Genomic DNA, 21,991 nt, shown 5'->3' on the forward strand with positions numbered 1-21,991 from the left:
ATCGCCAAACAGAAACCAGAATGAACATGAAAACGCGTCCTGGTACTGAAGAGATTAAGTTCTATTCTGTCCAACTCTCTAATGGAAGAATTAACCGGTACTCTCAGTCATTTATAAGTTCTCTGGTAAACTCTGGAACTCCCTGTCTGTGTCTGTATTTCCAGCTTCCTATAACTTGACTTCATTTAAAAGGGAGGTTTCAAGACATTTGTCCCTATCTTTTGGCTAACCCTTCGGATCTGAAAGGGGACTGGCAACTAAGTGGGCCTTTTTTTGTTGATTTTTTTGTTGCCCTTGGCCAGTTTTTCCGTCTTACATAAAAAAAAGTTAGTGTGATTCTGCTTTCCCAGATTAAATAATACATTGTCACTAGAAAAGCCACAGAAGAGTAAGAGAAGATTTGTAAAGCCGTGAATGCTTAAAGGTATATCGAAACTTAAGTTAGGTCAAGTTAAGGTTAGTTTATGTTAAGGTTATGTTACGTTAGATCAAATTAGGTAAGGTAAGGTTAGATAAGGTTAGGTTAAAGTTAGTTAATATCAAGGTTAGGTTACGTTAAATTAGGTTAGGTAAGGTAAGGTAAGGTAAGGTAAGGTTAGGTTAGGTTAGGCAAAGTTAGGTTAGGTAAGGTTGGATTGGCTAAGATTAGGTAAGGTTAGGTTGGGTTAGGTTAGGTTAGGTTAGGTAAGGATTCAGGATGCTGTTCACTGTGGGGTGGTTCATGTACAAGTCGATCCGCCACTTCCTGCTTAATTACAATATCCCCCACCTCTCTCTCTCTCTCTCTCAAGGCAATTTCCTAATTAAGTCTTCCGGAGGGAGCGCCGCGCCATCCCCCTCTGTCCCCCTCTACCTCTCTGCTGCAAGGTGGCGGATTCAGTTTGCAAGACACACACACACACACACACACACACACACACACACACACACACACACACACACACACACACAAAGAGAGAGAGAGAGAGAGAGAGAGAGAGAGAGAGAGAGAGAGAGAGAGAGAGAGAGAGAGAGAGAGAGAGAGAGAGAGAGAGATAAGATAACACACTATCATATAAAGTTAAAACAGGGACAGAAAAAGTCATAAATTTTCCCCCCTACTCATATTAACCAGCAAACTCAATAACTTTTTATCTTCAATTTTTCAAACCTTCGACGAACTAACAATAACGCACGAACAAACACTAACACAGCGATGCAGAAGCGAAAAACACTCCAGGAAACAAGGATGGAGGACCAGAAAAGCAGGAAAAGCAGGAGCAGCAGGAGAGGCAGGAGAAGTATCAACAGGAGGAGGAGGAAGACGAAGAGGAGGAAGAGGAGGAGGAGGAGGAGAAAGAATGATAAAACTTTTTTGCTAGAGGGCGCCACCAAGAGTCACAGCACGTCCCCACCTCTTCCCGACGCGGCCAGACGTGCACGAAATCGATCTCAGTATTTCATATTTAAAACTCTTCTGTCGTTCAAGTTTAGTGTAGTTGGCGAGGAGGGAAAATCTTGCGGTCAGGAGTTGGGTTATTTATTGTGTGTGTGTGTGTGTGTGTGTGTGTGTGTGTGTGTGTGTGTGTGTGTGTGTGTGTGTGTGTTGTTTATGAATGTTTATTTTCTTTGTCCTTTTTTTTTTATCTTTTTTGCTTTTTTCATTTTTTTATGAAAGTTTTGAATTAATCTTTTTTCACTCTCGCTATTTTACGTTACGAAAATGAATAAAGAAATGAAAGCTAAGTCTCTCTCTCTCTCTCTCTCTCTCTCTCTCTCTCTCTCTCTCTCTCTCTCTCTAAAATATGGTGAAAAGCGTTTGTTTATTTACTTTTCGTAACATAAGTTACTGTTTTGAATCTCGAAAAAATAACAAAGACGAAAAATCTAAAAGTAAAACATAATAAAAAAAATCAAAAGGAAAAATAAAATAAAACAACAAATACATAAAAATCAACTAAATAAAACGAAGAAATAGATCACTTTGATAGTGTCCCCTTTGACGGCCGAACAGAAAACGGGCACAAGAGAAAACGGGACACGAGAGGCAGCGCAGCGGACAACCCTCATCACTGGTAGACCTCACACCGCCGATACATTTCCCAGCATAAAATGAATGGTATTATTCGAAATCATTCACCCGAGCAGCTTATAATGAAAGTACACACACACACACACACACACACACACACACACACACACACACACACACACACACACACGGAGCTAAAACACTATTGTAAGTTCGTATTTCATCGGTTTTGCGAATTCACGAACGCAGATTTCCATAACAAGTTTCTGGATGAGTGTAAAAAGTCGAGGATTAATGAAACGAGCAAGGAAAAATAGAAAAATAATCATTCAATCATCCTCCCACAACACACACACACACACACACACACACACACACACACACACACACACACACACACACACACACACACACTCACACACACACAAAAAAAAAAAAAAAAAGAAAAACAAACAATGCGATGCGTCTATTGTCTTTACGAATTAAGATTACAAATTTCACGTCATAATTCGCATCCTTTTATAATCCTAAACATAAAAGTGAGCATATTATCCAATGCTCGCTCACCACCACCACCACCACCACCACCGCCACCGCCGCCAGTCACGCGTCCTGCACAGTCTGAACGCAAGCGAAACGTTTCCAATGATTTTCCAGGCAACGTACATTTATACAAATATACGACGCATTTTATCTACCATTTACGTTCATTAATGAGTCAAAGGGAAGCTGCTGTTCGTATATATATAATGTGTATGTATGTATGTCTATGTGCGAGTCTGTGCGTGCGTGCGTGCGTATCTATGTCACGTGACAGGGCGCAAAGTGGTGACGGGTATGGTTCATAACTCATCTTCGCAATTAAGGTTACATTTGGCCAGGGCACGGCGACCCCCCTCACAACACGGTCCCCGCCCACGCCGCCCCTACGCCCCTTGAGACTTATTGCCCCCATAACTCATCCAACACACAGTTATTCGCACCCGCCACGATTTTCCGCTGTTTAATGTTCCGCCTGATTCACAATGCGTTCCTCTAGCCAGCCTCCGCCATTAAAGACACAGCGACAGAGAGAGAGAGAGAGAGAGAGAGAGAGAGAGAGAGAGAGAGAGAGAGAGAGAGAGAGAGAGAGAGAGAGAGAGAGAGAGAGAGAGAGAGAGAGAGAGAGAGAGTGTTTGATCCTTGTATGTGTCGGTTTGCATGTCTCTGTTTCTTTAGTTAGTTACGCTGATTAAGTATTTTACGTTAAGAATACCAGAGAGAGAGAGAGAGAGAGAGAGAGAGAGAGAGAGAGAGAGAGAGAGAGAGTTGTTACAAGCCAGGCATCCACAAGTCAACAGCTACAAGGTTAGGTTCCTTCATGAGCGGCGCGGCAACAGGCACATTACCGCTCACTGTATGGCCATTGCCGCCCCAGTAATTTCATTAGAGCGCATGCAAACCGGCAGTAAAACGGTACATCAGTGCGTGTTTTCGATAATTCGGTAATAATATTAAACTCGGATTCGCTACCGGATTTGCTCTTCCCCTCCCTCTTCCCCTCGTCGCCTCTCCCTCTCTCCCCTCACGCTGCCTTTATTGTCATAGCTATTGTGTTACTTTCCACTTGTACGTGTTATTATTTCACAGTTTAGGTGATGCAGCTGCACGGCGGCCTTGACTGACTGACTGACTGACTGATTGACTTTACCACTCCACGCCTCTATACACGGCAACCATTTAGATATGACACTGCGACGATGGGAAAGAGGCTGAAGAGAGTTAAAGGAGAGGAACTGATGAAACGAAAAGCTTTTGATTCCACTATATATAAAAGCGTGGTCTGAGTGGAATTCTTTCTGTCTGTCGTATCACTGTTCACACCTTTTCTGTCGTAACATTTCCCTACGTTCTAGATACTTACGTTCATTCACTGCCCACCTCACTTATGGCCCGTATTTAGAAACGCTCTTCTCTCACTACGACTATCTTCAAAGGTCATAAAGATGATTAGCTAAGTTTTCAAGAGCGTTTCTCAGTTAGTAATGCAGAAATATTATTGATCTTTTACTAGGAGCATAAAAACAGCTTTATAAAAACATATTTCTTTAACTGGAGCCTTTGAAAACAGTGGAGGTGTGGCACAGAAGTCTTTCAGAATATGATCTTTTATGTTGTTCAATATCACTTTCCTGATTTACTTTCCCACTTCGCTCTCGCCCTTTCGTCCTCTACAGCAGTCCAATCTCGCCCTTCTTTCCTTCCTCACCCTTGCTCTATCTACCTTAAGCTGTCTGGCTGGCCCTGTCACCGTGTCTGCCTGCTTCCCTTACTTCCTCCCTTTCCTCCTCCTCAAACGTCAGTCCTGCCAACATGTCCTGCCAAACTTCTTGCATGTCTGGCTTTCCAAGAGTCGTACAGCTTAAGTTTTGTGTCTGGTTCTCTGTGTGTAGGTTAGGTTAGGTTACGCAATGTCTCTCTCTCTCTCTGTTGAGATTTAATTACGTTAGGCAAGGCTAAATTACGTTGTATTTCTGTTTGTCTATCCCTCTAAGCTATCTAGATTTAGTAAGCAGCTTCAGGAAGGTTAAACTACGTTATATTTCTCTGGCTGTCTGTCTCTGTTCCATTTAGCTTTAGTTAGTTATGATCAGTTTAGTTTAGCCAAGGTTAGATTACGTTATATTCTCTCTCTCTCTCTCTCTCTCTCTCTCTCTCTCTTCTGTTTAGATTTAGTTACAAAGCAATGTTGAATTATGTTACATTTCTCTCTGCTTGTTTATCTCTCTGTTCCATTTCGATTTAGTCAGGTTCAGCAAGGTTAGCTTACGGTATATTTCTGTGTACTTGTCTTTCTTTCTTTTTCTGCTAAGATTTAGTTAGGTTAGGCAAGATCAGGCTTGTGTGTATCTTTATCTCTGTTTGTCTTTAATTTTAATCATATAAGGTTAGGTCAGGTGCCGTTTCTTTCTCTGCCTGTCTGTTTTTGTCGCTCTGTTCGTTTCTGAGTACAAAAAGTTAGGTTAGGTTAAGTTTGGTTAGGTCTTCATCTCAGTACGTTTCTCTTTAAGGATCTCTAGTAATATCTCTTTTCCTGTCTGTCTGTCTGTTTGTCTGTTTGTCCGTCCGTCTGTCTGTCTGTCTGTCTGTCTCGGCGATGCTTCTGTTTACTTCTTTACAACTAATAGAAGCACCAATTTCCCCTCTCCCCTCTGTCTGTCTGTCTGTTTTTTTTTCTCTCTCTCTCTCTCTCTCTCTCTCTCTCTCTCTCTCTCTCTCTCTCCTGGTCCCTATCGACTATTGCAATAACCAATCGATGGAATTACTCCCGGGTTATTAATCACACAAATACAGGATTATACGCCATGAATACCAAATGAACGCGCGGAGAACTCAATACTCCGATCACAATACATATGGCGAGAACACCTCAACACACACACATACACATACACACATACACACGCTCCAGGGATCCCATTAAAACTCGGATCGCTTATTAAACACCAAAACCTTCTGTGATGGACGATGTTAAGTACTTGTGTGTGTGTGTGTGTGTGTGTGTGTGTGTGTGTGTGTGTGTGTGTGTGTGTGTGTGTGTGTGTGTGTGTATGTGCTTATTTTTCTACTATATTTATTTTCTATATTTTTGTAGTTTAGATTTTTTTAAATTTTTTTTTAAGCTTTTATTTCTTTGTGTGTTTTTAAGTTTTGATTTTTGTGTTTGTTGTTTACTGTCTTGATTTTTGTTTGTATCTTCTTTAAGTTTTGATTTTCTTGTGTTTTTTTTTAAGTTTAGATTTTTTTGTATTTTTTTAAGTTGATTTTCTTGTTTTTTTTTAAGTCTTCATTTTTTTTCCGGTGTTATTTTTACTGTTTTGATTTTTTTTTTTTTTTTACCGTTTTGATTTCTTTTTTTTTTTTTAACAGTTAATTTTTTCGATGTTTTATGATTCATGTTTTTCTCTCATATTTTGTTTTACGATGTGTTTTCCTTTTTTTTCTTCTCAGTATTCCATTTTTTTCGTATTTCCAACAGGATTACTATTTTTCTACGTTTTTTCTGTATGAGAGAGAGAGAGAGAGAGAGAGAGAGAGAGAGAGAGAGAGAGAGAGGATAAAATGTCTCTTCATATAGCTTGTGAAAATCTTAGTGTGTTACGAAAAAGACTTCACTCACCCTCACCCTCACCTGCACTCTCTCTCTCTCTCTCTGAATACAAAATCCTTACTAACGTTAACGCAAAATTGTGTCGCTTAATTACACGGAAGGTACGATAATCACCCACAGATAACTAACGCTACTCCATAAACTAATTAAATAAACTGCACCGTTGTCTACAAAATTACCATACAAAACAGCTCTTATGGTCGCTCTCACTCACTCTCTTTATGGATTTTTGCCTCTCCCTCTCCCTCTCTAGCGTGCAAATACAAAGAGTAATAATAATGGCTCTCCGTTGAAAATAAAGGGTATAATAGGCGTGTGTGTTCTGCAAAGGGTATTACAAAGGGTGATTTTAGTTCTCTGTTGCTCTTCTGGTTCATCTGATTTGGTGCTCCCACGTGTGTTAAATGGATATGTAAATAAAGAGGGTACTGTGGGAGGGTCAAAGGTGTTAGTGGTTTGATAATTTCAGTACCTGTCAATTTCAGTGTCTATAAACTTCAGTGCTTAAAATATGTTTGAAAATTTAACTGTCTGTACTTCAAAAATGTTTAAAAATTTCACAGTCTGTCCTTCAAAAATGTTTAAAAATTTCACCGTCTGTCCTTCAAAAATTTTTAAAAACTTCACCGTCTATAAACCTAAACGGATGAAAACTTTGATGGGTAAAAATGCTCATGCCTAAAGATTTGTATGCCTAAAAATTCTGATACTTAAAAAAAATCATTTCTAAATTTTCCTAAAAAAATCGATTATTAAATTTTCAATACCTAAAAATTGTGATACTAAAAAATCGATCCCTAGAAACTTCAATGCCTAAAAATTGGATTCCTAAAAAAAAGTAATTTCTAAAAACTTCAGTGCCTAAAAATACTGATCGATTACTAAATTTTCAAAACCTAAAAAAAATATTCGTAAAAGAAATTGGATCCTAAAACATTAATTGATACGTGAAATATTGCTTTCTAAAAACTTCAACGCCTAAAAATTTTGACACCAAAAAAAATCGATGCCTTTAAACTTACAAACTTCGATACCTAAAAAAATATTCCTAAAAAAGTAGATTCCTAGAAATTTTGATGCCTAAAAAAAATTATTCTTAAAAAATCGATTCTTTAAAACTTCGTGCCTAAATTAAAAACATCGACTCCTACAAACTTCAATGCCTACAAACTTCATTGCATTGGAACTTCACTGCCTGCAGACTACACTGCCAACAAAATTCCTTCGCTACAAACTTCTATGCCTGAAAAAATGATGCCTAAATATTCCCATACCTAAAAACTTCATCGTTACAAATATACAACTACCAATAAACTTCAAATCCTACAAAACAAACCACTTTATCCTAAATTTATATCAAACAATACATTTTTTAACTATTTTGCCAGATTACAAGTTTCATATCAAAGTATACACGAAAACTCATAACTTAAACTGCATATCGTTTCACAAAGTTTCAAAGTAAAAAACAATAAGATAAAAAATTGGGTAAAAAAAAATAGGATAAAGAAAGTTACTGTACATGCCAAGTTTCATATCAAAGTATACAAACGAAACTCAGGAATTAAACTTCATATTGTTTCAGAAAGTTTCACAGTAAAAAAAAATGAAAAAAACTGGGTAAAATAAGAAAAATAGGATAAAAAAATTTACTGCACATGCGTTATCTTTACAATTAATTTCCAGTTTCCTATTAAAAAACAAAACGAAGCAGTAATGGCAGTTTAAAAATGGGTAAAACAAAATTAAACATGATAAAAAGTTACTGTACATGTGTTATATATCTTTGCAATTTATTTCCAGTTTCCTATTAAAAAAAACGGAGCAGTAATGGCAGTGACAGTGATAGTAATTCTAAAACCAGCAAATCGGTGCGAGGATGTTAATGTCACCAATATAGAGAGACAAGGCAATACATACACGAGGCTTCCTTACGATATGCGAAACAAAGAGGAACGCACAACAGATTAGCATTTTTTCTTCACTCTTATGTCAGTTATGATGCCTGCTGGGACACGGGACAGGGACACACACACACACACACACTCTCTCTCTCTCTCTCTCTCTCTCTCTACGAAGGCCAGGGGACGGAATTACTCCTTTTCACCTAAAAATTCCTCGTCTCTCTTGGATTCATTAACGTTCGGGAATGAAAAAGAGAGAGAGAAAAAAAAAAGTCTTCTGCCCGGCACGCAAATTAGTGTTCCATCCCATTTTCTTTATTTTATCACGAAAGAAAACGGAAGGAAGCAGTGACAGACAGACAGACACAGGGAGGCGATCTGGTACTGTTTCAAATTCTACGTCGAGACAGTGAGTGAGTCTTTTGTCAGTCTCAACACGACAGTCCTGAAGCAAATGATTAAATCTCAAGAACCTAACTTTTCTTCTTCTCGTTTTCTTTTTTTCATTTTTCTATTCTTTTTTTCCTATTCGTGTAATCTGCGGGCTCTCTTTTTTTCCTGTCTGGAGGTGGCAGTGGTGCAGTCTCTCTCTCTCTCTCTCTCTCTCTCTCTCTCTCAAGTCCCACGCTGTCGCTGCCACACATGCCAACACTCGTGACGTATAACTAAAACAGGTCCATAAATTTAACTTTGCAAACTCGCTGACTCAAATACATGTATACCAAACTTTTTTTTTCCCCACCGCGATATCATGACACGCAAAATTCAACGAAAACCACACCGAGAGAGAGAGAGAGATGGGGGGGGGAGGGGGAGTGTAAAGTGTCTACGGTCTATCATTACCCTCAAAATACCTGACCTTTAGGCGGGAGGCAAGGTAGGTTTGATACATCAGTGCACGACAGCGCGATGCAGAAGCGGTGCGTGGTTTTAATTGCATCGAGTCACGGGGAAGCAGATGAGAGCTTGATAGTGTCTGTGTTTTCTGCTCCGATGACGCAGTGATTTCCCAGGCAAGGTGAGAGTGGGACGAGTGAGGTGGGGTGGAGGTATGGTGGGGAATGGGTAAGAGAGGTGAGTGAGGTGAGTGAGGTGTGTGTATGTCTGTTTGTTTGTCTATGTGTCTGTTTTTTTATTATTTCTATTTTTTTATACTATGCATCCTTTTCTCTCCGTCTCTGTCATTTTCTCTGTCTATCTGTCGGTGTTTGTCATCTCTCTCTCTCTCTCTCTCTCTCTCTCTCTCTCTCTCTCTCATTGGTAAAAATTTCATGGTAATTTACGTGTACGTGTGTGTGTGTGTGTGTGTGTGTGTGTGTGTGTGTGTGTGTGTGTGTGTGTGTGTGTGTGTGTGTGTGTGTGTGTATGTGTGTGTGTAAACTTTCGCTATGTTTGGAGGCGTTCACACATTCAGGTTTACATAAATTACTTTGATGATTATACTGCTAATCGTGGCCGAGAGAGAGAGAGAGAGAGAGAGAGAGAGAGAGAGAGAGAGAGAGAGAGAGAGAGAGAAGCAAACCATTAAAAACACCTACCACAACTCAAAGCAAGAACAAACCACACCACACCACACCACACCACGAAGCTGCCATGACAAACACCACACTGGGGGCCTAAATTCTCAACACAGCGTCCAATGGTGACACTTTCCAGTCCTCATTTCACGTAACTACTCAACAGCTGGCCATTCATTGCATTAGTCGCCTCGCAAACAACTTACCTTTGGCACTGATATACTAACTAAACGCAACGTGGACTGTTATGTGGACAGGGCTACCACCACCACCACCATTACTACTGCTATTATCGTACTACACCTATACTCATCGTGCATCTGGCAGCGGGGGAGTTAGCGCCTAGTATTGCGTTCGAAAGCGTGGAAACAATGGGCTAATTTACGAATATAGGCATAATCGCGACGTTTATTCCCGCCCGGTCAGCGCCGCGTTCGAATCTGCCGCCTAATTATCCTGAAGATTGCGCTACCTGCTCAGGATTGGGTGGCAGGATGGCAGGATGGCAGGATAGCTTGGGAAGGTTACTGGTTACGTCAGGTCAGGTTAGGACTCGACTCTGGCTGTTCTTAGGTACTGTTTATCGTTTGCTTCGGCTCTTGCTGCTGTTTTTTTTTTTTTTCATATTTTTCCATTTTGTTTGTCTGTTTTTCTCTCTCTGTTTTTATATTTTTTTCCCATCTCATCGTCGTCTTTTCCACGTCCCCCTTATCGCTTTTCCTTCTCTTTTCCCACGTAACTTTCTCCTCCTCCTCCTCCTCCTATTCCTCGTCGGTGTTCTCTCCTACTCAATTACTTCTCTTGTCAGTGTTATTCTGTTCTTTCCTCTCCTCCTCCTCCTCCTACTACTCGTCTATCTCTTCTCCCACTCAATTCCTCTTGTCAATGTTCTTCTGATCTTTCCACTCTTCCTCCTCCTCCTATTCCTCGTCTGCCTCCTCTCCTACTCCATTCCTCCTCGTGTCACTGTCCTCCTGTTCTTTCCTCCCTTATTCCCATTCTCTTTTATTATACTTTCTATTTAACCTTTTTCATCTTATTTCATTGCATTTCCGGGAGTCACTTTCTGTATAAATTTGTGTTGCCCTTTGATATGCAATGAAAAACGACAACAGGGAACGATGCAATTAGGAAGAGATGAAATAGTTTGAGTAATAATAGTGGAAAGTTAGTGTACATTATAACTTTTCGTACAACACTCCTTCCTCCTTCTCTTATTCTCATCTCTCAATATCACCTCCCAGCCACTCCTATGCCCACGGTAAAAGAACAACAATTATTAACAAGTCACAATTAACCCTTTCAGTACTATGACGCGTTTCCGTATTTTGTTTACTATATGCCCATAGCTTCAGAAACTTATGTGGGAGTGAAAATAGTGAAAATTCTGGCCATTAATCTTTTGACCTTCATAGACCCTTGTTAATGTATATAAAATCGTCTTATCATACCGAAAAAAAAAAAACTCGCTAAAATGCGTTCCAGTACTAAAGAAGCTAACCCTCTTGTACATCGCCAGCTTTGAAACAGTGTGTAAATCTAATCAATGAGAGACCCTTTTGTAGTCAAGTTCATTTTTCCTTTGCCTCTTTCCTCTTCCCAGCCTCCCAGCCTCGCCTCACTTCTCTATTTTCCCTATTACACTGTTCGCTTCTGTTTTTTTCCTTATTTTCTATTCTTTATTCTTCCCTCGATTCTTTCCTCTTTCAAGCCTTGCCTCATTTAATTTCCTTATCTCTATTCTCCCTATTACCCTCTTTGTTTCTGTTTTTCTTTATTTTTCTACTGTTTAGTGCCTCTTTATTCTTCTCTTGCCTCTTTCCTCTTCCCAGCCACGCCTCACTTCTTCTCTTCTCTGTTCTCCCTATTACACCATTTTGCTTTTGTTTTTTCTTTATTTTCTACCGTTTTCTGGCTCTTTTTTCTCTCTTTCTCCTCGTCTTCAATTGTCTTTTTCTCTTTTCTTTTGTTTCTTGTTCTCATTCCCTCGTTTTTTTCTCTCTCTCTTTCTCTTTCTCCTCTTCTCCGGATCTCCTGTTTCCATCTCTTTTATCTCCTCGTCTTCATTTTCTGGTTTTTCATCGTATCGTTCTTCTCCTCGTCTATTCTTTCTTTCCCTCACGGATATTTTAACTCTCTACTGTTTGTTTTCACTTTTCTTTTTTCCTCTCCTGTCCTTTGGTCTAACTTTTTACCGGTTGGCTTCTCCTCCTCCTCCTCCTCCTCCTCCTCTTACTTTTCATCTTTCCTTTGGTTTTTCCTTCCTCTTTTTCCTTCTCGTATTGTCTCCTCCTTTCTCTTCTTTCTACTCTTTCTCCTCCTCCTCCTCCTCCTCCTCCTTTTGTTGCTTCGCTTCCTAAAAATAACTAATTATGTTAAGTTATGCATCATCAAAATACACGCTTTTAATTACTTATTTATTTGTTTATCTCTCATTTCTATTTCATTTGGATTCGTAGTGTTGATATTAGTGAAAACCGCTACTGGTGTTACTGTTGTTGTTGTTGTTGTTGGTAGTGGTAGTGGTGGTGGTGATGCCGCAGAATCCAGTGAGATATAGATGTAAACTAAAAAAAAATAATGAAAATGAAAATAAAGAATAAAAAAAGAGTTGATTGTGTAACCACGAAAACCAAATCCAGAGCAATGAAACGGAACGCTACTGTCAATATGAATGAATAAATAAATAAAACAAATACTTTCGCAAATAAAAAAAAAAAATGAACAAAAGAAAAAATAGCTGTCGGGCAAAAAAAAAAAAAAAAAAAAAAAAAAAAAAAAAATACACAAACAAGCGACACCGTACCACGTGACACCTGGTGAAAAAAATTAAAGGTGTAAGGTGAGACAGGAGGAAGGGAGGGGAGGGAGGGAAGACGAGGGAAGGGGAGGGTTTGGAGAGGACGAGATGGCAGGGTAGGAGGTGGCAAGGCAAGGGGAGGGGGAGGAAATGGGTAAGAGTGAGGCGGATGTGAAGCTGACGTCTTTTTTTTTTTAACCTCTGAAATTGCATTACGATTCTAAGGACATGTGTTGTGCTGTCAGGTGCTGTCAGGTGCGCCGTGCCGGGCTGAACGAGGCGCCTGTCACCTGGCCACCACGCTCCAGGTGAATCTGACGACCTAAAATTTATCACGTGCTTATTTTCCTGTGTGTGTGTGTGTGTGTGTGTGTGTGTGTGTGTGTGTGTGTATTTATGACAACACGTACCGTTCATACATACACAACACACGCACGTCAACATGTAAACGAGAATATTTAAATAATGGAGCAGATGTGACTGTGTGTGTGTGTGCTGTAAATGACGGATTTTGTACACACACATACACATACAAACACACACACACACACACACACACACACACACACACACACACACATCCACGCGCACACACACACACACACACACACACACACGACCTCCAGTGTAGAGAGACTACGTAATCTTCCGTGACTGTGCATCTGAAGGGAAGCGAACGACGGTCTTCTAAAGCGGAGGGGAAAAAATGAAAATTAATTAAGAGCTGCCGTGGTCTGGGGCTGTTCAGGTCTTGGTGATGAGCGTCTGACAAATAACAGTCACGTCAGGGAGAGTAAATCGAGTGAAAAACGAGAGCAGTGTTTGGCTAGCTCGGAAATTGTGAGCTAACGCGTATATGTGTGTGTGTGTGTGTGTGTGTGTGTGTGTTGTCAATAGCTGCACATGTCCATTTCTCAAAATATCAAACTTTCTGACTGAAATTACGCAGGAAAAATACAACAACGTCTTTCACAAAGGGAAAAGTGGAGTTACCTCTCTTGTCTTGGTTTGAACTATGCACACACGCAAAAACAACCGCCTCCTCCTTCTCTTCCCCCTCTCTCTCTCTCTCTCTCTCTCTCTCTCTCTCTCTCTCTCTCTCTCTCCCACGCAACCCAGTCTCGCACGTTACCTCACTAGAAACCTTGCCTTCCTCTCCACACACACACACACACACACACACACACACACACACACAGTCTCTCCCATGCAAGCAATCCTTTCCTTTTGGCACACACTTCTACCCTCTTCACTTACAAATTCTCGCTTTCCTCTCAACAAAACCTACCTTCTCTCTACACATTCTATCCATCCACCCACACACACACACACACACACACACTTTCCTAAACTTCCACCTCCCCTACTCAAAGCCACGCTCCATCCCCCACTTTCATCCACACTCGCCGTGCACTCCCCCCCACTACTTCCTACCACCACCATCACCCTCTGGCCTTCCTCTCCCGCAGCCTTCCGTGCCTCGTCTCCCGCAGGCCAATCTCACCACCAGGTAAAAAATAAACTTAAAGCAACAACTTCCTACTTTCCTTTTAGGTTACAAAAGTTCTCTTGCGGACTGAACTTAGAAAGGCAAGTCTGAACGGGAACGCCGAGACACACCCCATCCAATTACGTGATAACAACAGCTAACAACTACAACCACAGCCACAGCCACAGCCACCTCGCCTGTAAAATAAATCCCTGCACTATTTGAAGTCACCAACGCCCTTCCATTACGGTTAAGATTTATATTAATTTTGCCAACCTAGAAATATCAATGAAAATTATAACCATATTCTGATACACTTTGTCTCACCACCACTGTTTCAAGGCCGTAGAGATGATAAGCTGTGTTCTCAAGTGTGTTTCTCCTGTTAGTTATAAAGATATACTATTAATCTGCCACTAGAACCATGAAGGCAGCTTTATGGACCAGCAACTCACCAGTCACGGTCTTCGGAAAGAGTGGAGGTGCTGTCAGAAGTTATTCAGAATGTGGTTCTTCAAATCTTACCTGAGAACGTAATAATGCAGTAGATCCGTACACTGAATCTCTTCCTCCCCACGTCCCTCGTCGGTTTAGTCCCGGTAGGCGTCCTTCCTTCTCCTCCTCCTCCTCCCTCCATGGTCGCCAGCTGCCAGATGCTCCCACTTGATGTAACTTGTATATCCTCCTAATTACGTAATATCTCGGTGGTCTCGTGGTATCATTGAGTCTATTGTATTATTATGTTGATTATGTTCCGAGTGGCTTATGTCTCCACGGATGTGACGTCACCTTCTGCACTTAAGGTGAGGTAAGTGGCGTGTGGTGAAATCTGTGAGTGAGGGAGGCAGTGAAGGAGAGCAGTGTGCAGGGGTGCTGGTCTGTGAAGCTTCGAATACTTAGCCGTTATAATTCGAACCTCGTTTATGCAGAACAGGGAATATAGCGTCGTTACAAATGGCTCAATGAATCATTTAAAGCCATAAATAGTGTGTGTGTGTGTGTGTGTGTGTGTGTGTGTGTGTGTGTGTGTAATAAGAGAATAATGTTATAGTCTTACCGGAATGAGGCAGCGAAGCACATCATGAAACATTTGCAATTACATCGACACAAGTTCCGCGTTTAGTGCGCTCCTCTGTCCATAATAAATACTTTGATGGATTAATGCACACATTCTAAAGCCTAAACTACTTATTTCCAGAGCGTGGACTTACCGTTCACGTGTTTGTTTTGTTGGATTATTCAGGAACACAACACAAAATAGTCATCCCTCGTAAATAACATTTTCTTCCGCAAACTGGTTAAAGTGAAACGATGCTTCGCTTGGCCCGCTGTCAGTCGCATGAGAGAGAGAGAGAGAGAGAGAGAATAAAACTATGCACGTTCACTGTAACATAAACTTTATTGTGGCACATCTTTTACATAAAAAACAAACCAAACCAAAAAAAAAAAAAGAAAAAGAAAATAGGATGCAGGTATTTCAGCCCCGGGAGGTGCGCGGCACGGCACGGCACGGCACGCACGGCACGGCACGGCACGTACGGCACGGCACGGCACGGCACGCCTCCGTCACTTCCACACCAAGGCAGACGAAATAGGTCAGCCGGACAGGCGGCACTGAGGGCTGGCATTCCAACAGTAAGTCATCGAGTCACGCCCACGGGCCAACACGCCTACACGCCCACGCACTTACTGGTGACCCATGGAGTAACATTTCCAAAACCCGCCGCGCTGTCTGTCCGGTTGACCTGTTTCCCTGACGCTTTGGTCTCCCCTGTTCAGTGTCTGAGCGTCCGTGGCGAGGCGAGGCGAGGCGAAGGGAAGGGCCGGACGCTGCCACACCCCATGAAGCCTTGGCGTCCTGTTCCTGTGACTCACTGTGACTGCCTCGCGTTATAAAGTACAAAAGACAAACCGTCATGCTATGTTACACCAGTTACGAAATATTTATACGCCATTCCCTCAAAAAAGGAACGATTGTTATGGATCACAATGCTCAGTATGAAGGACAAAGTACACTGCTCAGAAGGTATGCGGCGTTTCTTGCAGAGAGAGACAGGAAGAGAGGGAGAGGGAGAGGGAGAAGAGGCCAGTGGTGGAGGTGGAAGTACTGAAGCAGCCCGGGTGGAGCAGGAAAAGTGGATTGCTAAAGTTTGGAACGTGTAAATGAATTGAAGGACTGTAAATAATAAATGCAAGAGATATTGCTACACACACACACACACACACACACACACACACACACACACACACACACACGCCACTCCACCCTAAGTCTGCCGTGGGGAGGCTTTCAGCGGATCAACAGATTTCTTTAACCTCCCCTGAAAGCCTTTCCCCTAAGCAAGACAGGTGCCTTCCGCTAATGATCACTCTCTCACCTGCACAACAAACAATATACAAATAAGACAATTAATACAAAATTGTTACAAAACCTCCTCACCACAATATCTTACAGGTGCATGAGTACAATACAGGTAAGCACACGTTCCTGGTACATATCTCTTACAAAAAAGGGTTGAGACAGTGATGGATTCATGTACATATAACCTTCCCTGTCGGTCATTTCGCCTTTCATCCCTCACCTGTGTGAAAGGCTGACAGGTAAATGATGATAACAGCAACAGTAACACTTTCTTCATTGCCTTACTAGATGTATTACCACACTAGGGAATGTAAAATATGAACTGAAAAGGCCAACAAACATGAAGACAGGAGAAGAAAATGAGTCCTACCGAGAAATAGTGCTTGAAAGAAAGAAGAAAAAAAAAAAAATCTCGTACTATCTCGAGGATGTTTTTAGAAAGTCTACAGTCACGCTCATCTTTGCAGCGTACGTATATATGCAACCTCATCTTTACCGTGTCCTTCCTCCGGCAATCTAAACATTCTCCTTTGATTCTTTGGAGTAAAAAGCAAGCGAAGATTCCCAAAAGATTAGTTCGTCCTCGCTTGCTCAAAATAGAAAACGGAGATAAAACGACCCGCTACTTGAGAGACATCTAGCGGCGGGATTTGTATGTAAAGAGGGCAAGCTTCTATATTCCCTCCTTAAAGCTTTACAATTATCGCTACTTCGCGCATGATGACTCACGAGACTTTCCGACTTAATGTGTACGTAGGATGGCAAAATACGGCGCCAGTGAGTGAGGTTTTGAAGATAAGGAATAAAGATGAAGATAAAATGTGTCGGTAATTAGAGGAAAAACTAAGTCAAGTATGTCCTTTCTGTACTGTTTCGTTATTCGTATATAAAAAAAGAAACCCGCACAATTTATGAATCAACAAGACTTAAGAGATAGATGGTTTTGAGGGAAAAGAAATAAGTGGATAGAGATTAAGTGTATCTAATGATTTGGAAAAAAAATAAATCAAATGAAAACCTGTCCTTTCTTGATGTAGTTAGCTTATGACTCACCAAAACCCCGCACGATAGGTGGTTTTGAAGGAAAAGAAATAAGTGAACAGAGATTATGAATAAGTAATGATTTGAAAGTGAAAAAAAAAAAATCAAATGAAAACTGTCCTTCCTTGATGTGCTTAGCTTATGACTCAACAAATCCTACGATAGATAAGACATACAACCCTGGATAGATTTCAACACCACTCTAATTAGCTCGTCTGGTATTCACGCCGTTCGCTTGCCATCAGTATCAACCAGTTTCGTGTCACTTCGAGCGTGCCAACCGTGTCGACCTAAATGGACGGAACCGATTCTTGAAACTACGTGCAGTAACCGGCCGGTGTCATCCGAATCCGGTCTGCATAACGGATATTTCTTAATCTGTAGTATTAGTTAACTTTTCGTAGCTTCCAATAGCGTGTAACGAACGAAATGGAGTTGAAAATGAGTTTATATAACGGTACAGCTGCCTCTCGTAATGTCATGTTTGTAAAATATTTCAGTTTGTGGATTAGTGATAGGTGGACATAAGTGTGCTGTATATAGGAACTGCAGCTTGTGTTCCTGATAACTTCTTGCTCATTTTAGTGCTATACTCTTTAGTGATTTTTGTATCTACAGGTTAAACAGCAATGAAAATATCCAGTAATATATTTCTATGTTCCTGTAGCTTCTTTGGTTTTACATTTATGTATTTAAGTTCAAGCGAATTTCACATTCAAAATTGAAACAGGAACTAATCTTTTGACTGTTAATTGCTACATCTTTCCTTGATTATTAATCACTCTGACACAGTTTTAGTTTTCCAGTCTTTTCACCAGGAAGAAATATAACGTCTATCATTTCTCAACCTCATTTTTTTAAGTCGATGCTTTTTCTAAACCCATTTTCTTTTATGTGGATGCCTTAAATAAAAATTCACGTATTAATTTTGGTTCCGTTAATTGTTTCGTGTCGCAGTGAAAGGGTTACATCCACTCGTGTTCTAAAAATCGATCTTCGTAAATACAATGAAAAAAAAAAAAAAAAAAAAAGAGCTGGAACACGACAGACGGAATTATAAACACTGCATTTTAACCTGGATTGATAGAACATGACATCACCACGTCAGCTGCACGTCACTATAACGAAACGACCTCGATTAACGAAGCATTAACATCACATCGCAAACTCGTGTCACGCAGCAGAGGTCACAGGTCACACGGGTCACGGGTCACAGTAAGAGTAGGTTGTGTGATGCTTAATGTGACCTTTGTGATGTATTATGGTGTATGAGTGAGGAATTTATTGTTATGTAGTACTTCAAACAGAGTGCAGTGTGTGTGTGTGTGTGTGTGTGTGTGTGTGTGTTAGCCTCGCCATTGCCTGCATCTCAGACACCTCTTTTAAAACAAGATTAGATTGCATTTGTTTATCACGTCACTTATACAAACTAAACCACCTCTGTCAAGATATATTTTCCACTGTTCCCTTCATTATTTTCCTTTCACGGGGAGTTTGTTTAGTTTTGCTTGCTTTTTGTGATTTTTTTTCTTTTATTAAGTATTGGGTATATTTGAGTATAGGTAAAAAAAAGACATGATATAATGCGTGTTTCTTACTCTACGTGGTAATATATTCTACTGATTAGCTTCACATTTTGACACGGGATTGTTGCATTTTTTGGCGTTTTCCTTGTCATTGTGGATTTTTCTTTTCCATTTTTCAAAACAACTCCCGTGTTCCGTATGTATGTATGTACGCAAGTATGTACAACGAAAAGGAAAGAAAAAAACCGAGATCAAATGACTAAAATAATCGAATAAAGTTTGGCATTGTTATTCTTTTTTTTTTTTTCATTTTGTTCCAGAAATTCACGTTTGTATCCCTAATGAGTGAAATTTAGCGAGGAAATGCAAAAAAAAAAAAAAGAAAACAAAAGAAAAACAAAACTAGAACACCGACGATATAAACGCGACCGAATAAAGAAAAAAAAGCAATATAAAAACAACAACAACAATAATAATAAACTTTCTCACGCACATGCCGTTGAGGGAAAAAAATAAAACAACACTTGATAAAAAAAAAAAAACTTCACTGCGTAGTAATTTAGAAGACACCCAAAGAAGAAGAAGAAGAAGAAGAAGAAGAAGAAGAAGAAGAAGAAGAAGAAGAAGAAGAGAAAAATAGAAAAAGAAGAGAAAAAAGAAGAAAAAATGGACAAAAATGAAGAGAACAAGACGCCAGAGAGAGAGAGAGAGAGAGAGAGAGAGAGAGAGAGAGAGAGAGAGAGAGAGAGAGAGAGAGAGAGTGCCCCCACCACTTACAAAAAGGGCAACACTCGTCTAGGCTCCTCATATATATTCACACAACGTAATTAGAAGCAAAAGTTTTTCAATATTAAAGCGATATTAATTTATGCATACTGTATGCGAGAGAACCGGGTCAAAATGTGTGTGTGTGTGTGTGTGTGTGTGTGTGTGTGTGTGTGTGTGTGTGTGTGTGTGTGCGCTGGTTTCTCTCTCTTCCTCTCTCTCTGTCTGTTTGTCTGCGTGTTTATTTGTTTAATTTACACTGAGCGTAGGGATGAACTAGAAAAAAGAGGGAGAGATGGAAGCAAAACTAAAAAAAAAAAAGAAAAAGAAAACGTATTGCTAAATAAACACATGGACAAGGGGGGGGGAGACTAAAGAAAATAAAATAATAAAAAGTAAAGTAAAAATATGAAAACGGGAAGTGAATGTTACAGAAAAATATGTAGTATAGGAAAAAAAAAGAAAAATGTAGGTGGGTGTACTTGTAAAAAAAAAAAAAAAAAAAAAACAAAATCTCTACATTTAAATTACCACTTGGAAATAACGAAAAAGTCAAATAAACCAAGAAAATATAGGAAAAGAAAATGATGAATAGGAAAAAAAGGAAAATGTAGGTGGGTGTACTTGTAAAAGAAAAGAAAAACCTCAATATTCAAATTACCACTTGGAAATAAAGAAAAGATAAATAAACCAAGAAAAAAAATAGGAAAAAATAAACCGTGTGTATTTTAAGATGACACCTTCGTTGCTTTTAAATCGACGCGTGTCAACAAAATAACATAAAAAACACGAAGGTTAAGAAAATGAACTTTATCCAAATGATGAATTACCTGCCAAGCTCAAACGTTCCCTCAACAGCAGGATGGCGGGGACGAGATGAAATTGGCCGAAAACTAATTACTTAAAAAAAATTCCAGAACAGGAGCGAGCAAGAGAGAGAGAGAGAGAGAGAGAGAGAGAGAGAGAGAGAGAGAGAGAGAGAGAGAGAGAGAGAGAGAGAGAGATTTAGGGCGAACGTGAATGAATGAAGTCTTTGGTAATAGTTGTGTTCCCGCCATTATACAAAGCCTGACTAGATTGGTGTGAAACTAGAAGGGAAAATGAAGTGAAAGAGAAAAAAAAGGAAAAAAAAAAGAGAGCTGTTCCTGCTTTTCTCTCTCTCTCGCTCGATTGCTGTTTTTTTTTTTGATATTATTCTCGCTAGGAAATTAATTAAAATGAAAAAAGAAATATTAAAATGAAATAATAATACAAAAAATTCAAATATATAAACCAGAATACAAAAGATTACATTTCCTCATATCAACCAAAAAGAAAAAAAAAAAATAATAAAAAAACACAAGTAAAAATATCTGAAAAATATAACGGGATACTTCACTCATCGTCCTTAATTAAACAGTAACTAAAAAACATACTAAACTAATATTAAGTACAAGTAATATTTGGCTGTCGTTGTGGTTAGATTCGGTTCAGTTAGCGTCAGGGAAACCAGCCAAATCAAACCAGCCGCGGAACAAGAGGGGGAGAATATAGACACAAGGGAAATACTGTACAAATCTTACAAGTTATCGTATGTAGCACCTTGATTGGACGATGCGGAGCGGGAAGGTGGAGATAAGATGTGTACGGTTAAGCCCTTCAGTATCAGGACACATTTTCATACTCATTCCTGTTACTATTTGGTGATTTTACACAGCTTCAGAAATTTATGTGGGACTTAAAAGAGAATTAGAATAGTAAAGACTCTGGCCATTGATCTTCTGACCTCCATAGACTCTTGCTAATGTAAATAAAATCGTCTAATCATACCCAAAAAACTCAAGGTAAAAATGCGTCCCAGTACTGAAGGAGTTATACCGTTTTCTTTCTCACTATTTTTCTTTTACTATCACCAATTTGTCTCCGTGTGAGTCTGCATGTTTCCTTTTTCCTTCTTTTGTTTTTCTAGTCCAGCGTCCCTTCAGTACAAATAAAACACATTACAGGATTCCGATGCGGTGTTTCGGTCCAGTGTATCTGTTTCTCTCTTGCTTGATCGGTATCGTATCTCAGAGTGTCGCAGAGTTCACTGTTATTGTACCCAGCCAGGTTCCTCTTGCCTAGAACGGAAAATAATTTATAAAGATTGAAATTACCGTACACACATAACACGGTAAAAACTTTGTAATGTGGGAAGTAAATGAAGTTAGTTTCCAGCATGTAAGGTTCGAATTTTAACGTAAACTTGTCTACGGATCATGTCAAGATAAAGTAAGTATACGTACGCACTTCAAGTCAACCCTCACCAGTAAAAGAAGGGCATAAAATAAATTAATTTCTTGTATGTAGGCACCGAATTTCCGAGTTGTCAATTAATGTACCAGCAAAATCAAACCAAACTGTAAAATATAAAAAGTCCAAAATCACGTTAAATTTCTCGCATGTAG

This window comes from Portunus trituberculatus, chromosome 33 (assembly GCF_017591435.1).
Source record: "Portunus trituberculatus isolate SZX2019 chromosome 33, ASM1759143v1, whole genome shotgun sequence".
In the NCBI taxonomy this organism is placed as follows: Eukaryota; Metazoa; Arthropoda; class Malacostraca; order Decapoda; family Portunidae; genus Portunus; species Portunus trituberculatus.